We start from the raw sequence: 24,684 nt of genomic DNA on the forward strand, positions 1-24,684 counted from the left end.
CTGAAGCTGCTTGATTCCATCCCACTGGGCTCAATGGGCATGGGACCGGAAGTGACCCAACAGGGTTTCCTAGATAGCTGCCAGGACAGCTGATGGTATGTGAAGTTCATGAGGCAGGTGGAGTTGTTTTGGCAGTGGAAGAGCTGTGCTGCTGCTTCGGGCAGTTGCCATTCACCACCACACTCCCTTCCCTAGGTGTCATACCCACTTTCAGACATATGTGCTGCCAGAGCACTTGGTTTCCATGGCAGCGGGAAATGGCTTGGGCACTGCACTTGTCTTTGGCTGCGGAGTTTTTAGTGCCTTGAGTGAGGAGCTCCATGTTCGTTTTGTGTGGGTGCTGAAGCTGCTTGATTCCATCCCACTGGGCTCAATGGGCATGGGACCTGATGTGAGCCAACATGGTTTCCTAGAAAGCTGCCAGGACAGCTGATGGTATGTGAAGTTCATGAGGCAGGTGGAGTTGTTTTGGCAGTGGAAGAGCTGTGCTGCTGCTTCAGGCAGTTGCCATTCACCAACACACTCCCTTCCCTAGGTGTCATATCCACTTTCAGACATATGTGCTGCCAGAGCACTTGGTTTCCATGGCAGCGGGAAATGGCTTGGGCACTGAACTTGTGTTTGGCCGTGGAGTTTTGAGCGCCTTGAGTGAGGAGCTCCATGTTGGTTTTGTGTGGGTGCTGAAGCTGCTTGATTCCATCCCACTGGGCTCAATGGGCATGGGACCGGAAGTGACCCAACAGGGTTTCCTAGATAGCTGCCAGGACAGCTGATGTAATGTGAAGTTCATGAGGCAGTTGTAGTTTTTTTGGCACTGGAAGAGCTGTGCTGCTGCTTCGGGCAGTTGCCATTCACCACCACACTCCCTTCCCTAGGTGTCATATCCACTTTCAGACATATGTGCTGCCAGAGCACTTGGTTTCCATGGCAGCGGGAAATGGCTTCGGCACTGAACTTGTCTTTGGCCGTGAAGCTTTGAGCGCCTTGAGTGAGGAGCTCCATGTTCGTTTTGTGTGGGTGCTGAAGCTGCTTGATTCCATCCCACTGGGCTCAATGGGCATGGGCCCGGAAGTGACCCAACAGGGTTTCCTAGATAGCTGCCAGGACAGCTGATGGTATGTGAAGTTCATGAGGCAGGTGGAGTTGTTTTGGCAGTGGAAGAGCTGTGCTGCTGCTTCGGGCAGTTGCCATTCACCAGCACACTCCCTTCCGTAGGTGTCATATCCACTTTCAGACATACGTGCTGCCAGAGTACTTGGTTTCCATGGCAGCGGGAAATGGCTTGGGCACTGAACTTGGCTTTGGCCGTGGAGTTTTTTGCGCCTTGAGTGAGGAGCTCCATGTTGGTTTTGTGTGGGTGCTGAAGCTGCTTGATTCCATCCCACTGGGCTCAATGGGCATGGGACCGGAAGTGACCCAACAGGGTTTCCTAGATAGCTGCCAGGACAGCTGATGGTATGTGAAGTTCATGAGGCAGGTGGAGTTGTTTTGGCAGTGGAAGAGCTGTGCTGCTGCTTCAGGCAGTTGCCATTCACCACCACACTCCCTTCCCTAGGTGTCATACCCACTTTCAGACATATGTGCTGCCAGAGCACTTGGTTTCCATGGCAGCGGGAAATGGCTTGGGCACTGAACTTCTCTTTGGCTGCGGAGTTTTTAGTGCCTTGAGTGAGGAGCTCCATGTTCGTTTTGTGTGGGTGCTGAAGCTGCTTGATTCCATCCCACTGGGCTCAATGGGCATGGGACCGGATGTGAGCCAACATGGTTTCCTAGAAAGCTGCCAGGACAGCTGATGGTATGTGAAGTTCATGAGGCAGGTGGAGTTGTTTTGGCAGTGGAAGAGCTGTGCTGCTGCTTCAGGCAGTTGCCATTCACCACCACACTCCCTTCCCTAGGTGTCATACCCACTTTCAGACATATGTGCTGCCAGAGCACTTGGTTTCTATGGCAGCGGGAAATGGCTTGGGCACGGAACTTCTCTTTGGCTGCGGAGTTTTTAGTGCCTTGAGTGAGGAGCTCCATGTTCGTTTTGTGTGGGTGCTGAAGCTGCTTGATTCCATCCCACTGGGCTCAATGGGCATGGGACCGGATGTGAGCCAACATGGTTTCCTAGAAAGCTGCCAGGACAGCTGATGGTATGTGAAGTTCATGAGGCAGGTGGAGTTGTTTTGGCAGTGGAAGAGCTGTGCTGCTGCTTCGGGCAGTTGCCATTCACGAGCACACTCCCTTCCCTAGGTGTCATATCCACTTTCAGACATATGTGCTGCCAGAGCACTTGGTTTCCATGGCAGCGGGAAATGGCTTGGGCACTGAACTTGTCTTTGGCCGTGGAGTTTTGAGCGCCTTGAGTGAGGAGCTCCATGTTGGTTTTGTGTGGGTGCTGAAGCTGCTTGATTCCATCCCACTGGGCTCAATGGGCATGGGACCGGAAGTGACCCAACAGGGTTTCCTAGATAGCTGCCAGGACAGCTGATGGTATGTGAAGTTCATGAGGCAGTTGCAGTTTTTTTGGCACTGGAAGAGCTGTGCTGCTGCTTCGGGCAGTTGCCATTCACCACCACACTCCCTTCCCTAGGTGTCATATCCACTTTCAGAGATATGTGCTGCCAGAGCACTTGGTTTCCATGGCAGCGGGAAATGGCTTCGGCACTGAACTTGTCTTTGGCCATGAAGCTTTGAGCGCCTTGAGTGAGGAGCTCCATGTTAGTTTTGTGTGGGTGCTGAAGCTGCTTGATTCCATCCCACTGGGCTCAATGGGCATGGGCCCAGAAGTGACCCAACAGGGTTTCCGAGATAGCTGCCAGGACAGCTGATGGTATGTGAAGTTCATGAGGCAGGTGGAGTTGTTTTGGCACTGGAAGAGCTGTGCTGCTGCTTCGGGCAGTTGCCATTCACCAACACACTCCCTTCCCTAGGTGTCATATCCACTTTCAGACATATGTGCTGCCAGAGCACTTGATTTCCATGGCAGCGGGAAATGGCTTCAGCACTGAACTTGTCTTTCGCCATGTAATTTTGAGCGCCTTGAGTGAGGAGCTCCATGTTAGTTTTGTGTGGGTGCTGAAGCTGCTTGATTCCATCCCACTGGGCTCAATGGGCATGGGACTGGAAGTGAGCCAACAGGGTTTCCTAGATAGCTGCCAGGACAGCTGATGGTATGTGAAGTTCATGAGGCAGGTGGAGTTTTTTTGGCACTGGAAGAGCTGTGCTGCTGCTTCGGGCAGTTGCCATTCACCAACACACTCCCTTCCCTAGGTGTCATACCCACTTTCAGACATATGTGCTGTCAGAGCACTTGGTTTCCATGGCAGCGGGAAATGGCTTGGGCACTGAACTTGTCTTTGGCTGCGGAGTTTTTAGTGCCTTGAGTGAGGAGCTCCATGTTGGTTTTGTGTGGGTGCTGAAGCTGCTTGATTCCATCCCACTGGGCTCAATGGGCATGGGACCTGATGTGAGCCAACATGGTTTCCTAGAAAGCTGCCAGGACAGCTGATGGTATGTGAAGTTCATGAGGCAGGTGGAGTTGTTTTGGCACTGGAAGAGCTGTGCTGCTGCTTCAGGCAGTTGCCATTCACCAGCACACTCCCTTCCCTAGGTGTCATATCCACTTTCAGACATATGTGCTGCCAGAGCACTTGGTTTCCATGGCAGCGGGAAATGGCTTGGGCACTGAACTTGTGTTTGGCCGTGGAGTTTTGAGCGCCTTGAGTGAGGAGCTCCATGTTCGTTTTGTGTGGGTGCTGAAGCTGCTTGATTCCATCCCACTGGGCTCAATGGGCATGGGACCGGAAGTGACCCAACAGGGTTTCCTAGATAGCTGCCAGGACAGCTGATGTTATGTGAAGTTCATGAGGCAGTTGCAGTTTTTTTGGCACTGGAAGAGCTGTGCTGCTGCTTCGGGCAGTTGCCATTCACCAGCACACTCCCTTCCCTAGGTGTCATACCCACTTTCAGACATATGTGCTGCCAGAGCACTTGGTTTCCATGGCAGCGGGAAATGGCTTGGGCACTGAACTTGTCTTTGGCCGTGAAGATTTGAGCGCCTTGAGTGAGGAGCTCCATGTTCGTTTTGTGTGGGTGCTGAAGCTGCTTGATTCCATCCCACTGGGCTCAATGGGCATGGGACCGGAAGTGACCCAACAGGGTTTCCTAGATAGCTGCCAGGACAGCTGATGGTATGTGAAGTTCATGAGGCAGGTGGAGTTGTTTTGGCAGTGGAAGAGCTGTGCTGCTGCTTCGGGCAGTTGCCATTCACCAGCACACTCCCTTCCCTAGGTGTCATATCCACTTTCAGACATACGTGCTGCCAGAGTACTTGGTTTCCATGGCAGCGGGAAATGGCTTGGGCACTGAACTTGGCTTTGGAAGTGGAGTTTTTTGTGCCTTGAGTGAGGAGATCCATGTTCATTTTGTGTGGGTGCTGAAGCTGCTTGATTCCATCCCACTGGGCTCAATGGGCATGGGACCGGAAGTGACCCAACAGGGTTTCCTAGATAGCTGCCAGGACAGCTGATGGTATGTGAAGTTCATGAGGCAGGTGGAGTTGTTTTGGCAGTGGAAGAGCTGTGCTGCTGCTTCGGGCAGTTGCCATTCACCAACACACTCCCTTCCCTAGGTGTCATATCCACTTTCAGACATATGTGCTGCCAGAGCACTTGGTTTCCATGGCAGCGGGAAATGGCTTGGGCACTGAACTTGTCTTTGGCCGTGGAGTTTTGAGCGCCTTGAGTGAGGAGCTCCATGTTGGTTTTGTGTGGGTGCTGAAGCTGCTTGATTCCATCCCACTGGGCTCAATGGGCATGGGACCGGAAGTGACCCAACAGGGTTTCCTAGATAGCTGCCAGGACAGCTGATGGTATGTGAAGTTCATGAGGCAGGTGGAGTTGTTTTGGCAGTGGAAGAGCTGTGCTGCTGCTTCAGTCAGTTGCCATTCACCAGCACACTCCCTTCCGTAGGTGTCATATCCACTTTCAAACATATGTGCTGCCAGAGCACTTGGTTTCCATGGCAGCGGGAAATGGCTTGGGCACTGAACTTGTCTTTGGCCGTGGAGTTTTGAGCGCCTTGAGTGAGGAGCTCCATGTTCGTTTTGTGTGGGTGCTGAAGCTGCTTGATTCCATCCCACTGGGCTCAATGGGCATGGGACCGGAAGTGACCCAACAGGGTTTCCTAGATAGCTGCCAGGACAGCTGATGGTATGTGAAGTTCATGAGGCAGGTGGAGTTGTTTTGGCACTGGAAGAGCTGTGCTGCTGCTTTGGGCAGTTGCCATTCACCAGCACAATCCCCTCCCTAGGTGTCATATCCACTTTCAGACATATGTGCTGCCAGAGCACTTGGTTTCCATGGCAGCGGGAAATGGCGTGGGCACTGAACTTGTCTTTGGCTGCGGAGTTTTTAGTGCCTTGAGTGAGGAGCTCCATGTTGGTTTTGTGTGGGTGCTGAAGCTGCTTGATTCCATCCCACTGGGCTCAATGGGCATGGGACCGGAAGTGACCCAACAGGGTTTCCTAGATAGCTGCCAGGACAGCTGATGGTATGTGAAGTTCATGAGGCAGGTGGAGTTGTTTTGGCAGTGGAAGAGCTGTGCTGCTGCTTCGGGCAGTTGCCATTCACCAACACACTCCCTTCCCTAGGTGTCATATCCACTCTCAGACATATGTGCTGTCAGAGCACTTGGTTTCCATGGCAGCGGGAAATGGCTTGGGCACTGAACTTGTGTTTGGCCATGGAGTTTTTTGCGCCTTGAGTGAGGAGCTCCATGTTGGTTTTGTGTGGGTGCTCAATCTGCTTGATTCCATCCCACTGGGCTCAATGGGCATGGGACCGGAAGTGACCCAACAGGGTTTCCTAGATAGCTGCCAGGACAGCTGATGGTATGTGAAGTTCATGAGGCAGTTGCAGTTTTTTTGGCAGTGGAAGAGCTGTGCTGCTGCTTCGGGCAGTTGCCATTCACCGGCACACTCCCTTCCCTAGGTGTCATATCCACTTTCAGACATATGTGCTGCCAGAGCACTTGGTTTCCATGGCAGTGGGAAATGGCTTGGGCACTGAACTTGTCCTTGGCCGTGAAGCTTTGAGCGCCTTGAGTGAGGAGCTCCATGTTCGTTTTGTGTGGGTGCTGAAGCTGCTTGATTCCATCCCACTGGGCTCAATGGGCATGGGCCCGGAAGTGACCCAACAGGGTTTCCTAGATAGCTGCCAGGACAGCTGATGGTATGTGAAGTTCATGAGGCAGGTGGAGTTGTTTTGGCAGTGGAAGAGCTGTGCTGCTTCGGGCAGTTGCCATTCACCAGCACACTCCCTTCCCTAGGTGTCATATCCACTTTCAGACATACGTGCTGCCAGAGTACTTGGTTTCCATGGCAGCGGGAAATGGCTTGGGCACTGAACTTGTCTTTGGCCGTGGAGTTTTTTGCGCCTTGAGTGAGGAGCTCCATGTTCGTTTTGTGTGGGTCTGAAGCTGCTTGATTCCATCCCACTGGGCTCAATGGGCATGGGACCGGAAGTGAGCCAACATGGTTTCCTAGATAGCTGCCAGGACAGCTGATGGTATGCGAAGTTCATGAGGCAGGTGGAGTTGTTTTGGCAGTGGAAGAGCTGTGCTGCTGCTTCAGGCAGTTGCCATTCACCAGCACACTCCCTTCCCTAGGTGTCATATCCACTTTCAGACATATGTGCTGCCAGAGCACTTGGTTTCCATGGCAGCGGGAAATGGCTTGGGCACTGAACTTGTCTTTGGCCGTGGAGTTTTGAGCGCCTTGAGTGAGGAGCTCCATGTTCGTTTTGTGTGGGTGCTGAAGCTGCTTGATTCCATCCCACTGGGCTCAATGGGCATGGGACCGGAAGTGACCCAACAGGGTTTCCTAGATAGCTGCCAGGACAGCTAATGGTATGTGAAGTTCATGAGGCAGGTGGAGTTGTTTTGGCAGTGGAAGAGCTGTGCTGCTGCTTCGGGCAGTTGCCATTCACCAGCACACTCCGTTCCCTAGGTGTCATATCCACTTTCAGACATATGTGCTGCCAGAGCACTTGGGTCCATGGCAGCAGGAAATGGTTTGGGCAATGAACTTGTCTTTTTCCGTGGAGTTTTGAGCGCCTTGAGTGAGGAGCTCCATGTTAGTTTTGTGTGGGTGCTGAAGCTGCTTGATTCCATCCCACTGGGCTCAATGGGCATGGGACCGGAAGTGACCCAACAGGGTTTCCTAGATAGCTGCCAGGACAGCTGATGGTATGTGAAGTTCATGAGGCAGGTGGAGTTGTTTTGGCAGTGGAAGAGCTGTGCTGCTGCTTCGGGCAGTTGCCATTCACCAGCACACTCCCTTCCCTAGGTGTCATATCCACTTTAAGACATATGTGCTGCCAGAGCACTTGGTTTCCATGGCAGCAGGAAATGGCTTGGGCAATGAACTTGTGTTTTTCCGTGGAGTTTTGAGCGCCTTGAGTGAGGAGCTCCATGTTAGTTTTGTGTGGGTGCTGAAGCTGCTTGATTCCATCCCACTGGGCTCAATGGGCATGGGACCGGAAGTGACCCAACAGGGTTTCCTAGATAGCTGCCAGGACAGCTGATGGTATGTGAAGTTCATGAGGCAGGTGGAGTTGTTTTGGCAGTGGAAGAGCTGTGCTGCTGCTTCGGGCAGTTGCCATTCACCAGCACACTCCCTTCCCTAGGTGTCATATCCACTTTCAGACATATGTGCTGCCAGAGCACTTGGTTTCCATGGCAGCAGGAAATGGCTTGGGCAATGAACTTGTCTTTGGCCTTGGAGTTTTGAGCGCCTTGAGTGAGGAGCTCCATGTTCGTTTTGTGTGGATGCTGAAGCTGCTTGATTCCATCCCACTGGGCTCAATGGGCATGGGACCGGAAGTGACCCAACAGGGTTTCCTAGATAGCTGCCAGGACAGCTGATGGTATGTGAAGTTCATGAGGCAGGTGGAGTTGTTTTGGCAGTGGAAGAGCTGTGCTGCTGCTTCAGGCAGTTGCCATTCACCACCACACTCCCTTCCCTAGGTGTCATACCCACTTTCGGACATATGTGCTGCCAGAGCACTTGGTTTCCATGGCAGCGGGAAATGGCTTTGGCACTGAACTTGTCTTTGGCTGCGGAGTTTTTAGTGCCTTGAGTGAGGAGCTCCATGTTCGTTTTGTGTGGGTGCTGAAGCTGCTTGATTCCATCCCACTGGGCTCAATGGGCATGGGACCGGATGTGAGCCAACATGGTTTCCTAGAAAGCTGCCAGGACAGCTGATGGTATGTGAAGTTCATGAGGCAGGTGGAGTTGTTTTGGCACTGGAAGAGCTGTGCTGCTGCTTCAGGCAGTTGCCATTCACCACCACACTCCCTTCCGTAGGTGTCATATCCACTTTCAGGCATATGTGCTGCCAGAGCACTTGGTTTCCATGGCAGCGGGAAATGGCTTGGGCACTGAACTTGTGTTTGGCCGTGGAGTTTTGAGTGCCTTGAGTGAGGAGCTCCATGTTAGTTTTGTGTGGGTGCTGAAGCTGCTTGATTCCATCCCACTGGGCTCAATGGGCATGGGACCGGAAGTGACCCAACAGGGTTTCCTAGATAGCTGCCAGGACAGCTGATGGTATGTGAAGTTCATGAGGCAGTTGCAGTTTTTTTCGCACTGGAAGAGCTGTGCTGCTGCTTCGGGCAGTTGCCATTCACCAGCACACTCCCTTCCCTAGGTGTCATATCCACTTTCAGACATATGTGCTGCCAGAGCACTTGGTTTCCATGGCAGCGGGAAATGGCTTGGGCACTGAACTTGTCTTTGGCCGTGAAGCTTTGAGCGCCTTGAGTGAGGAGCTCCATGTTCGTTTTGTGTGGGTGCTGAAGCTGCTTGATTCCATCCCACTGGGCTCAATGGGCATGGGACCGGAAGTGACCCAACAGGGTTTCCTAGATAGCTGCCAGGACAGCTGATGGTATGTGAAGTTCATGAGGCAGGTGGAGTTGTTTTGGCAGTGGAAGAGCTGTGCTGCTGCTTCGGGCAGTTGCCATTCACCAACACACTCCCTTCCCTAGGTGTCATATCCACTTTCAAACATACGTGCTGCCAGAGCACTTGATTTCCATGGCAGCGGGAAATGGCTTGGGCACTGAACTTGTCTTTGGCCGTGGAGTTTTTTGCGCCTTGAGTGAGGAGCTCCATGTTCATTTTGTGTAGGTGCTGAAGCTGCTTGATTCCATCCCACTGGGCTCAATGGGCATGGGACCGGAAGTGACCCAACAGGTTTTCCTAGATAGCTGCCAGGACAGCTGATGGTATGTGAAGTTCATGAGGCAGGTGGAGTTGTTTTGGCACTGGAAGAGCTGTGCTGCTGCTTCGGGCAGTTGCCATTCACCAGCACACTCCCTTCCCTAGGTGTCATATCCACTTTCAGACATATGTGCTGCCAGAGCACTTGATTTCCATGGCAGCGGGAAATGGCTTCAGCACTGAACTTGTCTTTCGCCATGTAATTTTGAGCGCCTTGAGTGAGGAGCTCCATGTTAGTTTTGTGTGGGTGCTGAAGATGCTTGATTCCGTCCCACTGGGCTCAATGGGCATGGGACTGGAAGTGAGCCAACAGGGTTTCCTAGATAGCTGCCAGGACAGCTGATGGTATGTGAAGTTCATGAGGCAGGTGGAGTTGTTTTGGCACTGGAAGAGCTGTGCTGCTGCTTCGGGCAGTTGCCATTCACCACCACACTCCCTTCCCTAGGTGTCATACCCACTTTCAGACATATGTGCTGCCAGAGCACTTGGTTTCCATGGCAGCGGGAAATGGCTTGGGCACTGAACTTGTCTTTGGCTGCGGAGTTTTTAGTGCCTTGAGTGAGGAGCTCCATGTTAGTTTTGTGTGGGTGCTGAAGCTGCTTGATTCCATCCCACTGGGCTCAATGGGCATGGGACCTGATGTGAGCCAACATGGTTTCCTAGATAGCTGCCAGGACAGCTGATGGTATGTGAAGTTCATGAGGCAGGTGGAGTTGTTTTGGCACTGGAAGAGCTGTGCTGCTGCTTCAGGCAGTTGCCATTCACCAGCACACTCCCTTTCGTAGGTGTCATATCCACTTTCAGACATATGTGCTGCCAGAGCACTTGGTTTCCATGGCAGCGGGAAATGGCTTGGGCACTGAACTTGTCTTTGGCCGTGGAGTTTTGAGCGCCTTGAGTGAGGAGCTCCATGTTCGTTTTGTGTGGGTGCTGAAGCTGCTTGATTCCATCCCACTGGGCTCAATGGGCATGGGACCGGATGTGAGCCAACAGGGCTTCCTAGATAGCTGCCAGGACAGCTGATGGTATGTGAAGTTCATGAGGCAGGTGGAGTTGTTTTGGCAGTGGAAGAGCTGTGCTGCTGCTTCGGGCAGTTGCCATTCACCAGCACACTCCCTTCCCTAGGTGTCATATCCACTTTCAGACATATGTGCTGCCAGAGCACTTGGTTTCCATGGCAGCAGGAAATGGCTTGGGCACTGAACTTGTCTTTGTCCTTGGAGTTTTTAGCGCCTAGAGGGAGGAGCTCCATGTTGGTTTTGTGTGGGTGCTGAAGCTGCTTGATTCCATCCCACTGGGCTCAATGGGCATGGGACCGGAAGTGAGCCAACAGGGTTTCCTAGATAGCTGCCAGGACAGCTGATGGTATGTGAAGTTCATGAGGCAGTTGCAGTTTTTTTGGCAGTGGAAGAGCTGTGCTGCTGCTTCGGGCAGTTGCCATTCACCAACACACTCCCTTCCCTAGGTGTCATATCCACTTTCAGACATATGTGCTGCCAGAGCACTTGGTTTCCATGGCAGCGGGAAATGGCTTCAGCACTGAACTTGTCTTTCGCCGTGAAGCTTTGAGCGCCTTGAGTGAGGAGCTCCATGTTGGTTTTGTGTGGGTGCTGAAGCTGCTTGATTCCATCCCACTGGGCTCAATGGGCATGGGACCGGAAGTGACCCAACAGGGTTTCCTAGATAGCTGCCAGGACAGCTGATGGTATGTGAAGTTCATCAGGCAGGTGGAGTTGTTTTGGCACTGGAAGAGCTGTGCTGCTTCGGGCAGTTGCCATTCACCAGCACACTCCCTTCCCTAGGTGTCATGTCCACTTTCAGACATACGTGCTGCCAGAGTACTTGGTTTCCATGGCAGCGGGAAATGGCTTGGGCACTGAACTTGTCTTTGGCCGTGGAGTTTTTTGCGCCTTGAGTGAGGAGCTCCATGTTCATTTTGTGTGGGTGCTGAAGCTGCTTGATTCCATCCCACTGGGCTCAATGGGCATGGGACCGGAAGTGACCCAACAGGGTTTCCTAGATAGCTGCCAGGACAGCTGATGGTATGCGAAGTTCATGAGGCAGGTGGAGTTGTTTTGGCAGTGGAAGAGCTGTGCTGCTGCTTCGGGCAGTTGCCATTCACCAGCACACTCCCTTCCCTAGGTGTCATATCCACTTTCAGACATATGTGCTGCCAGAGCACTTGGTTTCCATGGCAGCGGGAAATGGCTTGGGCACTGAACTTGTCTTTGGCCTTGGAGTTTTGAGCGCCTTGAGTGAGGAGCTCCATGTTAGTTTTGTGTGGGTGCTGAAGCTGCTTGATTCCATCCCACTGGGCTCAATGGGCATGGGACCGGAAGTGACCCAACAGGGTTTCCTAGATAGCTGCCAGGACAGCTGATGGTATGTGAAGTTCATGAGGCAGGTGGAGTTGTTTTGGCACTGGAAGAGCTGTGCTGCTGCTTCGGGCAGTTGCCATTCACCAGCACACTCCCTTCCCTAGGTGTCATATCCACTTTCAGACATATGTGCTGCCAGAGCACTTGGTTTCCATGGCAGCAGGAAATGGCTTGGGCACTGAACTTGTCTTTGGCTGCGGAGTTTTTAGTGCCTTGAGTGAGGAGCTCCATGTTCGTTTTGTGTGGGTGCTGAAGCTGCTTGATTCCATCCCACTGGGCTCAATGGGCATGGGAGCGGATGTGAGCCAACATGGTTTCCTAGAAAGCTGCCAGGACAGCTGATGGTATGTGAAGTTCATGAGGCAGGTGGAGTTGTTTTGGCACTGGAAGAGCTGTCCTGCTGCTTCAGGCAGTTGCCATTCACCAGCCCACTCCCTTCCCTAGGTGTCATATCCACTTTCAGACATATGTGCTGCCAGAGCACTTGGTTTCCATGGCAGCGGGAAATGGCTTGAGCACTGAACTTGTGTTTGGCCGTGGAGTTTTGAGTGCCTTGAGTGAGGAGCTCCATGTTAGTTTTGTGTGGGTGCTGAAGCTGCTTGATTTCATCCCACTGGGCTCAATGGGCATGGGACCGGAAGTGACCCAACAGGGTTTCCTAGATAGCTGCCAGGACAGCTGATGGTATGTGAAGTTCATGAGGCAGGTGGAGTTGTTTTGGCAGTGGAAGAGCTGTGCTGCTGCTTCGGGCAGTTGCCATTCACCAACACACTCCCTTCCCTAGGTGTCATATCCACTTTCAGACATATGTGCTGCCAGAGCACTTGGTTTCCATGGCAGCGGGAAATGGCTTGGGCACTGAACTTGTCTTTGGCCGTGGAGTTTTGAGCGCCTTGAGTGAGGAGCTCCATGTTCGTTTTGTGTGGGTGCTGAAGCTGCTTGATTCCATCCCACTGGGCTCAATGGGCATGGGACCGGAAGTGACCCAACAGGGTTTCCTAGATAGCTGCCAGGACAGCTGATGGTATGTGAAGTTCATGAGGCAGTTGCAGTTTTTTTGGCACTGGAAGAGCTGTGCTGCTGCTTCGGGCAGTTGCCATTCACCAGCACACTCCCTTCCCTAGGTGTCATATCCACTTTCAGACATATGTGCTGCCAGAGCACTTGGTTTCCATGGCAGCGGGAAATGGCTTAGGCACTGAACTTGTCTTTGGCCGTGAAGCTTTGAGCGCCTTGAGTGAGGAGCTCCATGTTCGTTTTGTGTGGGTGCTGAAGCTGCTTGATTCCATCCCACTGGGCTCAATGGGCATGGGCCCAGAAGTGACCCAACAGGGTTTCCTAGATAGCTGCCAAGACAGCTGATGGTATGTGAAGTTCATGAGGCAGGTGGAGTTGTTTTGGCAGTGGAAGAGCTGTGCTGCTGCTTCGGGCAGTTGCCATTCACCAATACACTCCCTTCCCTAGGTGTCATATCCACTTTCAGACATACGTGCTGCCAGAGTACTTGGTTTCCATGGCAGCGGGAAATGGCTTGGGCACTGAACTTGGCTTTGGCCGTGGAGTTTTTTGCGCCTTGAGTGAGGAGCTCCATGTTCATTTTGTGTAGGTGCTGAAGCTGCTTGATTCCATCCCACTGGGCTCAATGGGCATGGGACCGGAAGTGACCCAACAGGGTTTCCTAGATAGCTGCCAGGACAGCTGATGGTAATTGAAGTTCATGAGGCAGGTGGAGTTGTTTTGGCACTGGAAGAGCTGTGCTGCTGCTTCGGGCAGTTGCCATTCACCAGCACACTCCCTTCCCTAGGTGTCATATCCACTTTCAGACATATGTGCTGCCAGAGCACTTGGTTTCCATGGCAGCGGGAAATGGCTTCGGCACTGAACTTGTATTTGGCTGAGGAGTTTTTAGCGCCTTGAGTGAGGAGCTCCATGTTCGTTTTGTGTGGGTGCTGAAGCTGCTTGATTCCATCCCACTGGGCTCAAAGGGCATGGGACCGGAAGTGACCCAACAGGGTTTCCTAGATAGGTGCCAGGACAGCTGATGGTATGTGAAGTTCATGAGGCAGGTGGAGTTGTTTTGGCACTGGAAGAGCTGTGCTGCTGCTTCGGGCAGTTGCCATTCACCAGCACACTCCCTTCCCTAGGTGTCATATCCACTTTCAGACATATGTGCTGCCAGAGCACTTGGTTTCCATGGCAGCGGGAAATGGCTTGGGCACTGAACTTGTCTTTGGCCGTGGAGTTTTGAGCGCCTTGAGTGAGGAGCTCCATGTTCGTTTTGTGTGGGTGCTGAAGCTGCTTGATTCCATCCCACTGGGCTCAATGGGCATGGGACCGGAAGTGACCCAACAGGGCTTCCTAGATAGCTGCCAGGACAGCTGATGGTATGTGAAGTTCATGAGGCAGGTGGAGTTGTTTTGGCAGTGGAAGAGCTGTGCTGCTGCTTCGGGCAGTTGCCATTCACCACCACACTCCCTTCCCTAGGTGTCATATCCACTTTCAGACATATGTGCTGCCAGAGCACTTGGTTTCCATGGCAGCGGGAAATGGCTTGGGCACTGAACTTGTCTTTGGCCTGGGAGTTTTGAGCGCCTTGAGTGAGGAGCTCCATGTTCGTTTTGTGTGGGTGCTGAAGCTGCTTGATTCCATCCCACTGGGCTCAATGGGCATGGGACCGGAAGTGACCCAACAGGGTTTCCTAGATAGCTGCCAGGACAGCTGATGGTATGTGAAGTTCATGAGGCAGGTGGAGTTGTTTTGGCCCTGGAAGAGCTGTGCTGCTGCTTCAGGCAGTTGCCATTCACCACCACACTCCCTTCCCTAGGTGTCATATCCACTTTCAGACATGTGTGCTGCCAGAGCACTTGGTTTCCATGGCAGCGGGAAATGGCTTAGGCACTGAACTTGTCTTTGGCTGAGGAGTTTTGAGCGCCTTGAGTGAGGAGCTCCATGTTCGTTTTGTGTGGGTGCTGAAGCTGCTTGATTCCATCCCACTGGGCTCAATGGGCATGGGACCGGAAGTGACCCAACAGGGTTTCCTAGATAGCTGCCAGGACAGCTGATGGTATGTGAAGTTCATGAGGCAGGTGGAGTTGTTTTGGCACTGGAAGAGCAGTGCTGCTGCTTTGGGCAGTTGCCATTCACCAGCACACTCCCTTCCCTAGGTGTCATATCCACTTTCAGACATATGTGCTGCCAGAGCACTTGGTTTCCATGGCAGCGGGAAATGGCTTGGGCACTGAACTTGTCTTTGGCCGTGGAGTTTTGAGCGCCTTGAGTGAGGAGCTCCATGTTCGTTTTGTGTGGGTGCTGAAGCTGCTTGATTCCATCCCACTGGGCTCAATGGGCATGGGACCGGAAGTGACCCAACAGGGTTTCCTAGATAGCTGCCAGGACAGCTGATGGTATGTGAAGTTCATGAGGCAGGTGGAGTTTTTTTGGCACTGGAAGAGCTGTGCTGCTGAATCAGGCAGTTGCCATTCACCAGCACACTCCCTTCCCTAGGTGTCATATCCACTTTCAGACATATGTGCTGCCAGAGCAGTTGGTTTCCATGGCAGCGGGAAATGGCTTGAGCACTGAACTTGTCTTTGGCCTTGGAGTTTTGAGCGCCTTGAGTGAGGAGCTCCATGTTCGTTTTGTGTGGGTGCTGAAGCTGCTTGATTCCATCCCACTGGGCTCAATGGGCATGGGACCGGAAGTGACCCAACAGGGTTTCCTAGATAGCTGCCAGGACAGCTGATGGTATGTGAAGTTCATGAGGCAGGTGGAGTTGTTTTGGCAGTGGAAGAGCTGTGCTGCTGCTTCGGGCAGTTGCCATTCACCAGCACACTCCCTTCCCTAGGTGTCATATCCACTTTCAGACATATGTGCTGCCAGAGCACTTGGTTTCCATGGCAGCGGGAAATGGCTTGGGCACTGAACTTGTCTTTGGCCTTGGAGTTTTGAGCGCCTTGAGTGAGGAGCTCCATGTTCGTTTTGTGTGGGTGCTGAAGCTGCTTGATTCCATCCCACTGGGCTCAATGGGCATGGGACCTGAAGTGACCCAACAGGGTTTCCTAGATAGCTGCCAGGACAGCTGATGGTATGTGAACTTCAGGAGGCAGGTGGAGTTGTTTTGGCACTGGAAGAGCTGTGCTGCTGCTTCGGGCAGTTGCCATTCACCAGCACACTCCCTTCCCTAGGTGTCATATCCACTTTCAGACATATGTGCTGCCAGAGCACTTGGTTTCCATGGCAGCGGGAAATGGCTTGGGCACTGAACTTGTCTTTGGCTGAGGAGTTTTGAGCGCCTTGAGTGAGGAGCTCCATGTTCGTTTTGTGTGGGTGCTGAAGCTGCTTGTTTCCATCCCACTGGGCTCAATGGGCATGGGACCTGAAGTGACCCAACAGGGTTTCCTAGATAGCTGCCAGGACAGCTGATGGTATGTGAAGTTCATGAGGCAGGTGGAGTTGTTTTGGCACTGGAAGAGCTGTGCTGCTGCTTCGGGCAGTTGCCATTCACCAGCACACTCCCTTCCCTAGGTGTCATATCCACTTTCAGACATATGTGCTGCCAGAGCACTTGGTTTCCATGGCAGCGGGAAATGGCTTGGGCACTGAACTTGTCTTTGGCTGAGGAGTTTTTAGCGCCTTGAGTGAGGAGCTCCATGTTCGTTTTGTGTGGGTGCTGAAGCTGCTTGATTCCATCCCACTGGGCTCAATGGGCATGGGACCGGAAGTGACCCAACAGGGTTTCCTAGATAGCTGCCAGGACAGCTGATGGTATGTGAAGTTCATGAGGCAGGTGGAGTTGTTTTGGCACTGGAAGAGCTGTGCTGCTGCTTCGGGCAGTTGCCATTCACCACCACACTCCCTTCCCTAGGTGTCATATCCACTTTCAGACATATGTGCTGCCAGAGCACTTGGTTTCCATGGCAGCGGGAAATGGCTTCAGCACTGAACTTGTCTTTGGCCTTGGAGTTTTGAGCGCCTTGAGTGAGGAGCTCCATGTTCGTTTTGTGTGGGTGCTGAAGCTGCTTGATTCCATCCCACTGGGCTCAATGGGCATGGGACCGGAAGTGACCCAACAGGGTTTCCTAGATAGCTGCCAGGACAGCTGATGGTATGTGAAGTTCATGAGGCAGGTGGAGTTGTTTTGGCAGTGGAAGAGCTGTGCTGCTGCTTCAGGCAGTTGCCAATCACCAGCACACTCCCTTCCCTAGGTGTCATATCCACTTTCAGACATATGTGCTGCCAGAGCACTTGGTTTCCATGGCAGCGGGAAATGGCTTGGGCACTGAACTTGTCTTTCGCCATGTAGTTTTGAGCGCCTTGAGTGAGGAGCTCCATGTTCGTTTTGTGTGGGTGCTGAAGCTGCTTGATTCCATCCCACTGGGCTCAATGGGCATGGGACCTGAAGTGACCCAACAGGGTTTCCTAGATAGCTGCCAGGACAGCTGATGGTATGTGAAGTTCATGAGGCAGGTGGAGTTGTTTTGGCAGTGGAAGAGCTGTGCTGCTGCTTCGGGCAGTTGCCATTCACCAGCACACTCCCTTCCCTAGGTGTCATATCCGCTTTCAGACATCTGTGCTGCCAAGAGCACTTGGTTTCCATGGCAGCGGGAAATGGCTTGGGCACTGAACTTGTCTTTGGCCGTGGAGTTTTGAGCGCCTTGAGTGAGGAGCTCCATGTTCGTTTTGTGTGGGTGCTTAAGCTGCTTGATTCCATCCCACTGGGCTCAAGGGCATGGGACCGGAAGTGACCCAACAGGGTTTCCTAGATAGCTGCCAGGACAGCTGATGGTATGTGAAGTTCATGAGGCAGGTGGAGTTGTTTTGGCAGTGGAAGAGCTGTGCTGCTGCTTCAGGCAGTTGCCATTCACCACCACACTCCCTTCCCTAGGTGTCATATCCACTTTCAGACATATGTGCTGCCAGAGCACTTGGTTTCCATGGCAGCGGGAAATGGCTTGGGCACTGAACTTGTCTTTCGCCATGTAGTTTTGAGCGCCTTGAGTGAGGAGCTCCATGTTCGTTTTGTATGGGTGCTGAAGCTGCTTGATTCCATCCCACTGGGCTCAATGGGCATGGGACCGGAAGTGATCCAACAGGGTTTCCTAGATAGCTGCCAGGACAGCTGATGGTATGTGAAGTTCATGAGGCAGGTGGAGTTGTTTTGGCAGTGGAAGAGCTGTGCTGCTGCTTCGGGCAGTTGCCATTCACCAGCACACTCCCTTCCCTAGGTGTCATATCCACTTTCAGACATATGTGCTGCCAGAGCACTTGGTTTCCATGGCAGCGGGAAATGGCTTGGGCACTGAACTTGTCTTTGGTCATGTAATTTTGAGCGCCTTGAGTGAGGAGCTCCATGTTCGTTTTGTGTGGGTGCTGAAGCTGCTTGATTCCATCCCACTGGGCTCAATGGGCATGGGACCGGATGTGAGCCAACATGGTTTCCTAGATAGCTGCCAGGACAGCTGATGGTATGTGAAGTTCATGAGGCAGGTGGAGTTGTTTTGGCACTGGAAGAGCTGTGCTGCTGCTTCGGGCAGTTGCCATTCACCAGCACACTCCCTTCCCTAGGTGTCATATCCACTTTCAGACATATGTGCTGCCAGAGCACTTGGTTTCCATGGCAGCGGGAAATGGCTTGGGCACTGAACTTGTCTTTCACCATGCAATTTTGAGCGCCTTGAGTGAGGAGCTCCATGTTCGTTTTGTGTGGGTGCTGAAGCTGCTTGATTCCATCCCACTGGGCTCAATGGGCATGGGACCGGATGTGAGCCAACAGGGTTTCCTAGAAAGCTGCCAGGACAGCTGATGGTATGTGAAGTTCATGAGGCAGGTGGAGTTGTTTTGGCACTGGAAGAGCTGTGCTGCTGAATCAGGCAGTTGCCATTCACGAGCACACTCCCTTCCCTAGGTGTCATATCCACTTTCAGACATATGTGCTGCCAGAGCACTTGGTTTCCATGGCAGCGGGAAATGGCTTGGGCACTGAACTTGTCTTTGGCCTTGGAGTTTTTAGCGCCTTGAGTGAGGAGCTCCATGTTCGTTTTGTGTGGGTGCTGAAGCTGCTTGATTCCATCCCACTGGGCTCAATGGGCATGGGACCGGAAGTGACCCAACAGGGTTTCCTAGATAGCTGCCAGGACAGCTGATGGTATGTGAAGTTCATGAGGCAGGTGGAGTTGTTTTGGCAGTGGAAGAGCTGTGCTGCTGCTTCGGGCAGTTGGCATTCACCAACACACTCCCTTCCCTAGGTGTCATATCCACTTTCAGACATATGTGCTGCCAGAGCACTTGGTTTCCATGGCAGCGGGAAATGGCTTGGGCACTGAACTTGTGTTTGGCCGTGGAGTTTTGAGCGCCTTGAGTGAGGAGCTCCATGTTAGTTTTGTGTGGGTGCTGAAGCTGCTTGATTCCATCCCACTGGGCTCAATGGGCATGGGACCGGAAGTGACCCAACAGGGTTTCCTAGATAGCTGCCAGGACAGCTGATGGTATGTGAAGGTCATGAGGCAGGTGGAGTTGTTTTGGCACTGGAAGAGCTGTGCTGCTGCTTCGGGCAGTTGCCATTCACCAGCACACTCCCTTCCCTAGGTGTCATATCCACTTTCAGACATATGTGCTGCCAGAGCACTTGGTTTCCATGGCAGCGGGAAATGGCTTGGGCACTGAACTTGTCTTTCACCATGCAATTTTGAGCGCCTTGTGTGAGGAGCTCCATGTTCGTTTTGTGTGGGTGCTGAAGCTGCTTGATTCCATCCCACTGGGCTCAATGGGCATGGGACCGGATGTGAGCCAACATGGTTTCCTAGAAAGCTGCCAGGACAGCTGATGGTATGTGAAGTTCATGAGGCAGGTGGAGTTGTTTTGGCACTGGAAGAGCTGTGCTGCTGCTTCAGGCAGTTGCCATTCACGAGCACACTCCCTTCCCTAGGTGTCATATCCACTTTCAGACATATGTGCTGCCAGAGCACTTGGTTTCCATGGCAGCGGGAAATGGCTTGGGCACTGAACTTGTCTTTGGCCTTGGAGTTTTTAGCGCCTTGAGTGAGGAGCTCCATGTTGGTTTTGTGTGGGTGCTGAAGCTGCTTGATTCCATCCCACTGGGCTCAATGGGCATGGGACCGGAAGTGACCCAACAGGGTTTCCTAGATAGCTGCCAGGACAGCTGATGGTATGTGAAGTTCATGAGGCAGGTGGAGTTGTTTTGGCACTGGAAGAGCTGTGCTGCTGCTTCGGGCAGTTGGCATTCACCACCACACTCCCTTCCCTAGGTGTCATATCCACTTTCAGACATATGTGCTGCCAGAGCACTTGGTTTCCATGGCAGCGGGAAATGGCTTGGGCACTGAACTTGTCTTTCACCATGCAATTTTGAGCGCCTTGAGTGAGGAGCTCCATGTTCGTTTTGTGTGGGTGCTGAAGCTGCTTGATTCCATCCAACTGGGCTCAATGGGCATGGGACCGGAAGTGATCCAACAGGGTTTCCTAGATAGCTGCCAGGACAGCTGATGGTATGTGAAGTTCATGAGGCAGGTGGAGTTGTTTTGGCAGTGGAAGAGCTGTGCTGCTGCTTCAGGCAGTTCCCATTCACCACCACACTCCCTTCCCTAGGTGTCATACCCACTTTCAGACATATGTGCTGCCAGAGCACTTGGTTTCCATGGCAGCGGGAAATGGCTTGGGCACTGAACTTGTCTTTGGCTGCGGAGTTTTTAGTGCCTTGAGTGAGGAGCTCCATGTTCGTTTTGTGTGGGTGCTGAAGCTGCTTGATTCCATCCCACTGGGCTCAATGGGCATGGGACCGGATGTGAGCCAACATGGTTTCCTAGAAAGCTGCCAGGACAGCTGATGGTATGTGAAGTTCATGAGGCAGGTGGAGTTGTTTTGGCAGTGGAAGAGCTGTGCTGCTGCTTCGGGCAGTTGCCATTCACCACCACACTCCCTTCCCTAGGTGTCATATCCACTTTCAGACATATGTGCTGCCAGAGCACTTGGTTTCCATGGCAGCGGGAAATGGCTTGGGCACTGAACTTGTGTTTGGCCGTGGAGTTTTGAGTGCCTTGAGTGAGGAGCTCCATGTTAGTTTTGTGTGGGTGCTGAAGCTGCTTGATTCCATCCCACTGGGCTCAATGGGCATGGGACCGGAAGTGACCCAACAGGGTTTCCTAGATAGCTGCCAGGACAGCTGATGGTATGTGAAGTTCATGAGGCAGGTGGAGTTGTTTTGGCAGTGGAAGAGCTGTGCTGCTGCTTCGGGCAGTTGCCATTCACCAACACACTCCCTTCCCTAGGTGTCATATCCACTTTCAGACATATGTGCTGCCAGAGCACTTGGTTTCCATGGCAGCGGGAAATGGCTTCAGCACTGAACTTGTCTTTCGCCATGTAATTTTGAGCGCCTTGAGTGAGGAGCTCCATGTTCGTTTTGTGTGGGTGCTGAAGATGCTTGATTCCATCCCACTGGGCTCAATGGGCATGGGACCGGAAGTGAGCCAACAGGGTTTCCTAGATAGCTGCCAGGACAGCTGATGGTATGTGAAGTTCATGAGGCAGGTGGAGTTGTTTTGGCACTGGAAGAGCTGTGCTGCTGCTTCAGGCAGTTGCCATTCACCAGCACACTCCCTTCTCTAGGTGTCATATCCACTTTCAGACATATGTGCTGCCAGAGCAGTTGGTTTCCATGGCAGCGGGAAATGGCTTGGGCACTGAACTTGTCTTTGGCTGCGGAGTTTTTAGTGCCTTGAGTGAGGAGCTCCATGTTCGTTTTGTGTGGGTGCTGAAGCTGCTTGATTCCATCCCACTGGGCTCAATGGGCATGGGACCTGATGTGAGCCAACATGGTTTCCTAGAAAGCTGCCAGGACAGCTGATGGTATGTGAAGTTCATGAGGCAGGTGGAGTTGTTTTGGCACTGGAAGAGCTGTGCTGCTGCTTCAGGCAGTTGCCATTCACCAACACACTCCCTTCCCTAGGTGTCATACCCACTTTCAGACATATGTGCTGCCAGAGCACTTGGTTTCCATGGCAGCGGGAAATGGCTTGGGCACTGAACTTGTGTTTGGCTGTGGAGTTTTGAGCGCCTTGAGTGAGGAGCTCCATGTTAGTTTTGTGTGGGTGCTGAAGCTGCTTGATTCCATCCCACTGGGCTCAATGGGCATGGGACCGGAAGTGACCCAACAGGGTTTCCTAGATAGCTGCCAGGACAGCTGATGGTATGTGAAGGTCATGAGGCAGGTGGAGTTGTTTTGGCACTGGAAGAGCTGTGCTGCTGCTTCGGGCAGTTGCCATTCACCAGCACACTCCCTTCCCTAGGTGTCATATCCACTTTCAGACATATGTGCTGCCAGAGCACTTGGTTTCCATGGCAGCGGGAAATGGCTTGGGCACTGAACTTGTCTTTCACCATGCAATTTTGAGCGCCTTGAGTGAGGAGCTCCATGTTCGTTTTGTGTGGGTGCTGAAGCTGCTTGATTCCATCCCACTGGGCTCAATGGGCATGGGACCGGATGTGAGCCAACATGGTTTCCTAGAAAGCTGCCAGGACAGCTGATGGTATGTGAAGTTCATGAGGCAGGTGGAGTTGTTTTGGCACTGGAAGAGCTGTGCTGCTGCTTCAGGCAGTTGCCATTCACGAGCACACTCCCTTCCCTAGGTGTCATATCCACTTTCAGACATATGTGCTGCCAGAGCACTTGGTTTCCATGGCAGCGGGAAATGGCTTGGGCACTGAACTTGTCTTTGGCCTTGGAGTTTTTAGCGCCTTGAGTGAGGAGCTCCATGTTGGTTTTGTGTGGGTGCTGAAGCTGCTTGATTCCATCCCACTGGGCTCAATGGGCATGGGACCGGAAGTGACCCAACAGGGTTTCCTAGATAGCTGCCAGGACAGCTGATGGTATGTGAAGTTCATGAGGCAGGTGGAGTTGTTTTGGCACTGGAAGAGCTGTGCTGCTGCTTCGGGCAGTTGGCATTCACCAACACACTCCCTTCCCTAGGTGTCATATCCACTTTCAGACATATGTGCTGCCAGAGCACTTGGTTTCCATGGCAGCGGGAAATGGCTTGGGCACTGAACTTGTCTTTCACCATGCAATTTTGAGCGCCTTGAGTGAGGAGCTCCATGTTCGTTTTGTGTGGGTGCTGAAGCTGCTTGATTCCATCCAACTGGGCTCAATGGGCATGGGACCGGAAGTGATCCAACAGGGTTTCCTAGATAGCTGCCAGGACAGCTGATGGTATGTGAAGTTCATGAGGCAGGTGGAGTTGTTTTGGCAGTGGAAGAGCTGTGCTGCTGCTTCAGGCAGTTCCCATTCACCACCACACTCCCTTCCCTAGGTGTCATACCCACTTTCAGACATATGTGCTGCCAGAGCACTTGGTTTCCATGGCAGCGGGAAATGGCTTGGGCACTGAACTTGTCTTTGGCTGCGGAGTTTTTAGTGCCTTGAGTGAGGAGCTCCATGTTCGTTTTGTGTGGGTGCTGAAGCTGCTTGATTCCATCCCACTGGGCTCAATGGGCATGGGACCGGATGTGAGCCAACATGGTTTCCTAGAAAGCTGCCAGGACAGCTGATGGTATGTGAAGTTCATGAGGCAGGTGGAGTTGTTTTGGCAGTGGAAGAGCTGTGCTGCTGCTTCGGGCAGTTGCCATTCACCACCACACTCCCTTCCCTAGGTGTCATATCCACTTTCAGACATATGTGCTGCCAGAGCACTTGGTTTCCATGGCAGCGGGAAATGGCTTGGGCACTGAACTTGTGTTTGGCCGTGGAGTTTTGAGTGCCTTGAGTGAGGAGCTCCATGTTAGTTTTGTGTGGGTGCTGAAGCTGCTTGATTCCATCCCACTGGGCTCAATGGGCATGGGACCGGAAGTGACCCAACAGGGTTTCCTAGATAGCTGCCAGGACAGCTGATGGTATGTGAAGTTCATGAGGCAGGTGGAGTTGTTTTGGCAGTGGAAGAGCTGTGCTGCTGCTTCGGGCAGTTGCCATTCACCACCAGACTCCCTTCCCTAGGTGTCATATCCACTTTCAGACATATGTGCTGCCAGAGCACTTGGTTTCCATGGCAGCGGGAAATGGCTTGGGCACTGAACTTGTCTTTGGACGTGGAGTTTTGAGCGCCTTGAGTGAGGAGCTCCATGTTGGTTTTGTGTGGGTGCTGAAGCTGCTTGATTCCATCCCACTGGGCTCAATGGGCATGGGACTGGAAGTGAGCCAACAGGGTTTCCTAGATAGCTGTCAGGACAGCTGATGGTATGTGAAGTTCATGAGGCAGTTGCAGTTTTATTGGCACTGGAAGAGCTGTGCTGCTGCTTCGGGCAGTTGCCATTCACCAGCACACTCCCTTCCCTAGGTGTCATATCCACTTTCAGACATATGTGCTGCCAGAGCACTTGGTTTCCATGGCAGCGGGAAATGGCTTCGGCGCTGAACTTGTCTTTGGCCGTGAAGCTTTGAGCGCCTTGAGTGAGGAGCTCCATGTTCGTTTTGTGTGGGTGCTGAAGCTGCTTGATTCCATCCCACTGGGCTCAATGGGCATGGGCCCAGAAGTGACCCAACAGGGTTTCCTAGATAGCTGCCAGGACAGCTGATGGTATGTGAAGTTCATGAGGCAGGTGGAGTTGTTTTGGCAGTGCAAGAGCTGTGCTGCTGCTTCGGGCAGTTGCCATTCACCAACACACTCCCTTCCCTAGGTGTCATATCCACTTTCAGACATACGTGCTGCCAGAGTACTTGGTTTCCATGGCAGCGGGAAATGGCTTGGGCACTGAACTTGGCTTTGGCCGTGGAGTTTTTTGCGCCTTGAGTGAGGAGCTCCATGTTCGTTTTGTGTGGGTGCTGAAGCTGCTTGATTCCATCCCACTGGGCTCAATGGGCATGGGACCGGAAGTGAGCCAACAGGGTTTCCTAGATAGCTGCCAGGACAGCTGATGGTATGTGAAGTTCATGAGGCAGGTGGAGTTGTTTGGGCACTGGAAGAGCTGTGCTGCTGCTTCGGGCAGTTGCCATTCACCACCACACTCCCTTCCCTAGGTGTCATATCCACTTTC

This window comes from Ochotona princeps, chromosome 1 (assembly GCF_030435755.1).
Source record: "Ochotona princeps isolate mOchPri1 chromosome 1, mOchPri1.hap1, whole genome shotgun sequence".
NCBI lineage: Eukaryota > Metazoa > Chordata > Mammalia > Lagomorpha > Ochotonidae > Ochotona > Ochotona princeps.